This window comes from Neolamprologus brichardi, chromosome 14 (genome assembly GCF_056152115.1).
Source record: "Neolamprologus brichardi isolate AB-2024 chromosome 14, ASM5615211v1, whole genome shotgun sequence".
Classification (NCBI taxonomy): domain Eukaryota; kingdom Metazoa; phylum Chordata; class Actinopteri; order Cichliformes; family Cichlidae; genus Neolamprologus; species Neolamprologus brichardi.
This window is the reverse complement of record NC_142117.1, coordinates 18827893-18833892: the sequence shown is the minus strand read 5'-3', so window position 1 is coordinate 18833892 and position 6000 is coordinate 18827893.

The window sequence follows — 6000 nt, the reverse complement described above, 5'->3', positions numbered from 1 at the left end:
CTTTTCTGTTGACTCAGTTTTCTTCTCAGTTTTGAAGTAGAACATTAGGTAAGCAAATTATCTTTTGGTTGACTTTTTTTTTTTTGACAGGGAAGCTTAGTAACCATTTTTGTTTGTTATTTTGGCATTGCTCACTGCCGACGTCAATAAATGGCTACATAGCATTTTGGAAAGTGAGTAGTGTTGGCTCTCTCTTGGGTGGTGCGTGAGTGGGAGGTCACATTTCTTGTTGCGTTCGATTTACTCCTAGGCCAAGAACATAACAGTAGCTAAACAATTTTGGACTTCATCACAATAAACTAGAAATACGCTCAAACATTTATCTACCAAGTGTGAAGTGAGCTGCGTTCGATTTAAAATGTAATGTTGAAATTTAATTTGGTGGCTGAAATTGTGTGTTGTATTTTTATTGAAACCTTTGATCTCAAACCTTACACTCTTCATCAGTGTCTTTCGAGCCAAGCAAGGAGCGTGGTTCCAGGGATGAAAATCCACCGCTACATGTTTAACTGCAGACGTTCAGTCACCGTGCCTTTACAGAGCATTGCTCCAAAAGACTTCTTCTTCTCACAATACAATACTTTGAATATAATCGAATACCCACAAAACTAACAGTCCCATTGTCATACTTACACATGCACTAAGTAAACCATACCCCTGCTCATGTTGTCATTGTGAGATTGTTGGAATGTTAGTATTGATTATTCTGCTCAAGCTGCACAGAGTAATCAGCATTTCTACTGACTCTTGTTTAACCGATTTGGGTTTTTGAATCAAGTAGAGTCTGAGATGTCATTTAAAGTTAAGAGTGTAACTCTGCGTTATACTTTTAAATTCAATGAAAATTGCATTTAGATGCCGGTGGATAACTTGTCCATGTGTGACATTCTGGTATTTAATGCTTAGGAAGTAAATAAAGAGTTTCTTTTTTAAAATTCATGTAATGACTGTAAAGGATTTAATTTCACATTGTGTGACTCTGTGGTGTGCTTGATAATAAGGAACTAAGGCAATTAAGCCTTATCATCTGTGTCGGGAAGCACTGTGTACACTAATCTTTTGTTTGCATATAGTGTGTGTGTTTGTGTGTATGAGAGAGAGAGAGAGACAGAGAAAGCAAAAGAGAAAAGGGGGGATATGAATATATTCTTGGCTATGTTGTTTTCACATGTGCATTTGTTTGACTCAGGCGTGACTCAAGCATGTCCAGTAAGTGCTTGTTTGTGTATTGTGAGTTTTCTAGAGCATTGGTCCTCATGGATCAGTACGACGCACAATGCCTGTTAAACACTACTTTTCTTGTATGCATGTCAAAGTTTATTTGCTCTTACGAGAATCAGGAATAATTAACCTACATATATCTATATGCCGTACGTGAATGTATGCATTTTAATATATGTCTTTGAGTGTGTTTGTGTTAGTGATGGGTCGTTCGCGAACGAAATGGCTCTTAGAGCCGACTCTTTGAAGTGAACGACGCGAGCCGGCTCCTTATTGGGAGCCGTGAGTTTTTTTGTTTGTTTTTTTTTTCTTTCTCTCACCCTCTCTCTCGCCCTTTTTCCCGCTAAACTCCGCATGCGCGGCCTGTACTTTGCGCTGGGCAGAGGGGGGGAGGGGCGTTAGTTACACTCGCAGTAGCACAGGAACAGAGCCAGAGAGAAAGAGAGTGAGGGACAACAACGTCACATTAGAAAGGTATAGTAATCATCCGCTATTTTCAGTTGCAGATGATAAAGGATTCAGAAATCATGCAGGCCCATATGACAGAGAATATGCATCTTCTTTTTGTTTTAATATTTTAATTTATATTTAATTGTGTTGTGGTTTGCAGTGTTTTGTGTTGTTTCACGTTAAATTTGTTTAAAAGGAAAAAGCTGAAAATTTAAATAGTTAAAAGTTTAAAATGTAAATAGTTGTTTTTTGTATTATATGATTTATTTATTACATTTTATGTGGAGTGAATAAATAAAGTATATTTATGGTGGACCTTAGAGACAAAGCACGTACAAACTCCAAAACACGTACAAACTCCTAAGCATGTACAAACTCCAAAACGCGTAAAAACTCCAAAACACGTAAAAACTCAGAAGCGCGTACAAACTCCAAAACACGTAAAAACTCAGAAGCACGTACAAACTCCAAAACACGTAAAAACTCAGAAGCACATACAAACTCCAAAACACGTAAAAACTCAGAAGCACGTACAAACTCCAAAACACGTACAAATGACAACAGAAGTGCTCCAGGTTTCTAGGGCGCAGTGTTGAGCTTTTGTTACCTAGTGGCTACACAAGCCAGGAAGTATCAACAACTGGATTTGGTGTGTGGTAGTAACAGGTAAATAAACTTTTTTTTTTTAATTATTTGAATAAATATGAGTGTTTGTCTATAAATACACAAACAATACACACATGCTTTCAATTGTGTAATTTAAGTGATCTGGGTAGCTCTGTTTTGGAAGTTCAGTAAACGCTAGAAATATGTTTTGGAGTTTGTACGTGCTTTTTGGAGTTTGTATATGCTTTAGAGTTTGTACGTGCTTTGTCTCTAGGGGCCATATATAAACATATATAAATAAAACCACTCTTTTTACATTAGTAATTCCTTTTCTGCATAATTTTATATTATTGTTAATGATTAAATAATTAAAGCAACAAAACAACCTGAAGAGCCGGTTCGGAGCCGAAAGAGCCGGCTCTTTTTAGTGAGCCGAGCCGAAAGAGCCGGATCTCTAAAAAGAGCCGGAAATCCCATCACTAGTTTGTGTGCATTTAATGTCTCCTAGTCGACTTTATATACAGAATGTAAGTGTGTGATTTTGTAAGTTGGAGGCAAGAGAACTCTGTCAGTGGAGCAAAAACAATGCTTGAATAATTCTCCCTTTATTGCCTTTTGTATCAAAGCTGCTAAGAACACCTACCTATTGATAATCTGCTCCAAACACAACACATCAGACAACAGACAACCCTACACAAAATACACACAACACACGTATAGAGTAACTGCAATGACAACAGAATACAACTAGCACTATCAGAAATACAAAAACAAACTGTTATTAAAAAAATCCTTGATGCTTATTGCTATAACACTACACAAAAGGTTTTTGCTTGAACTGCTTGAAAAAAAAATGTGTTTGAACACATCCATCAAATTACTGCTTATCCGTTTATTGTTGCAAGGGCTGGAGTACAAATAAAAGTATTCTGAAGGGCACGGAGGAAGCAAACTTTGCAGAGTTTGATACACAATCAATACCCAATCTTAAAAGGTAAAAGAAAACGGGTTGTTAATGTGTAGGTTTTGCAAACTCTTTGCACAGTGGGACAAAGAAAAAAACAATAACAACACTGAAGACCTCTGCCTTTTGTGGATAAGCAGTAGGAATTCCTTGGAAGCTCATAAACCAGAGCTAGATGATCCATGTTTTTTTTTTATCCACACCCAACACTTAAGCATAAATTAGCAACTTCTAGGAAGTTGTCTTAACAGATTAATTTAGTGCAAGACGGATATTGTGAGTTGCACAAGTTGGACTAGTGGTTCAGTCTCTTTAATTTATGCATTATGACCTGATCACCACTTATGCTAGCTTTCCTCTTTAACCTTACTGGCACCTAGAGAGATTACTTTTTGTCTGTAGGCATTATTGATTGGATTAACAATTTCAGCCTTCATATTCTGAGAGATTACCCTATATAGTCCTGTAAGTCAGTGATGTATGCCAAGATTCCCACAGAGACTGCTCCAAGATTCCCCTGAGAAGTTTCGTGCCTTTCAGCAGAGATGCCTTTAGCCGTTCACTGAATTCAGGCATGCATGAGTGTAGTACAGGACATTGTGGTTATCAAACTATCAGCAAGGCTTGGAGTGATCATATTTCCATTTAGGTGGCTAGATAGCACAGCTGGCTTCATGCATTCTCAAAAGCTCCGATCAGTGGTTATGTATGAACTGTGTTTTAAACATAGAATCAAATATCGGCATCAGTGATTGTAAACAGGTAATATTACACTATAGGGAAAGACGGACAAAGCAAGTTCATGTGCTGGGTCACTGTTGGTTCTTTATGGCTGTCCATGGTTTGTTCCCCCCAAAAATTCAGTCTTATATACTTAAACTACAATGCAAAAGGTAGAACAAATTTTATGTTTTGATTACAGCAAACATTTTTTACTAATGAAGGCTTTATATCGTTGGTGTCAAAATCAAACCCTTGTCAAAAATAAGAGCTGATTTGTCTCTGTGTGTGCATGCAACCAAGCTGTTGTTACACATGATGGTCAACCTCTTTGCGCTGGACACAGGATGCCATAACTCACACTACAGTTATGGAATTACTAATTGATGAAAACTGGAAATAGAAAGCAATATGTTCCACACATATTTGTGAGAAAACACCCACACATGCAGCACTCAATTAGGAATTCACATCCACATACTCCAGGGACATGCACTCACCTCTCTTCTCACCTACACACCCATACAGTGCAAGCACAGCACAAGAAACCAGGAAGTGCATGCCTCATTGCTCACATTGCGACACTCACACACACAGCTACGTGGGTAAGCACACACTTGTGTGTTCATGCACACACCGAGAGATGTTGAGCTCATTAAGAGATTCTCAGAGGGCAGCCAAGAAAGACAGGCTACTGTGGGAACCAGGAATCTGCCACTCTACTGACCTAAACAGGCACATCTATTATGTACAGGAAATAAAACAACAGAAGAAGACAATATGATGCTTTATTCTGATGAGGGACCATGCACCAGTGATAGGTAGTCCCACATTGATTTGAACTTTTTTTTTAACTTTTTTTGATACTTTTTTTGATACTTTATCCTAGAATTGATGATTTTAGTGGCTTTTTGCCAGGCTTTGGCAAAGTTCTAATGGCTTTGGTCATGACTGGTTAATTTTATGACACTTATAGGAAAGCATGCATTACAGGAAAATAAAGAAACATCTACAAGCAGTTGTTCAACATTATCCACTCCTGTATGCGCACTATATTTCACACTCATACAAATGTAAACTTAATTCTGTTAAAGCAGGTTGATTGTTTCAGCTAGCTCAAAATACTGCTTCCACAAAGTGCTGTTGTTGTTTCACCTGGACTGTCCAACCTATAACTAGCTTCACTTTTTACAGTTTGACTTGTATAAGTTAATGAGTAAAGATTACTTCAGTTTTCATGCCATGGCTCCCAGGGGGATCTGTACACACATACCCAAGTTGCCCTCATGCTAGCACACACACACACACTAAAACACTGGGCACATATCCATCTGCTAAAACATAATCCCCCTTCATCTGATACTAAGCCAAAAGATGGAAGGATGAGGAGGTAAACAGAGGATGAGACAGGGAGACAGAACAAAGCAGAGAAAATCTAAAGATAACAATCCTCTTCGCCCTATTTCCCCTTGACCTCTGGCTATTAATCCGACGCAATGTGTATGAAGAGATTTTGACATTTTGAGGCAAATAGTTAGTTTAGGTTTGTTAATTTGAACATTTTAACACGCAGACCTGAACTTTGTAACAAAGCTTTGACTGTTTATGCAAGCTTGCATGCAACTTTAACTTAAGAGAATCGTGCATTAATACAAGCACCTAAAAAGATGCAATTGCAATAAACAAAGATGGCAATAGTTTCATGGAGGCACTCAGCCACTAATAGAGACAGTTTCTATATTTCTTTCCTTCCTTTGATATTTTCTGGACTACTTTCAGGAAAATACAGCCCAGAGTGAGAACAGATACACCTTTTTGTGTGTCCGGTCTTTATGAAATCATCAGGGCTGCCACATTTCGAGACTTAATGATGAATACATGCAAAACCTAAAAACCTATCTGACTAAACAAACTCAAGTTCAAGTTACTCTCTATTTTTTCACCTTGTAAAAAAGCATCGTCTGACCTCATTTGGATCACCTCTGACCTCATTACTATATGTGATCATTCTCAGATGTAACACAGACTCTCTTTTGACT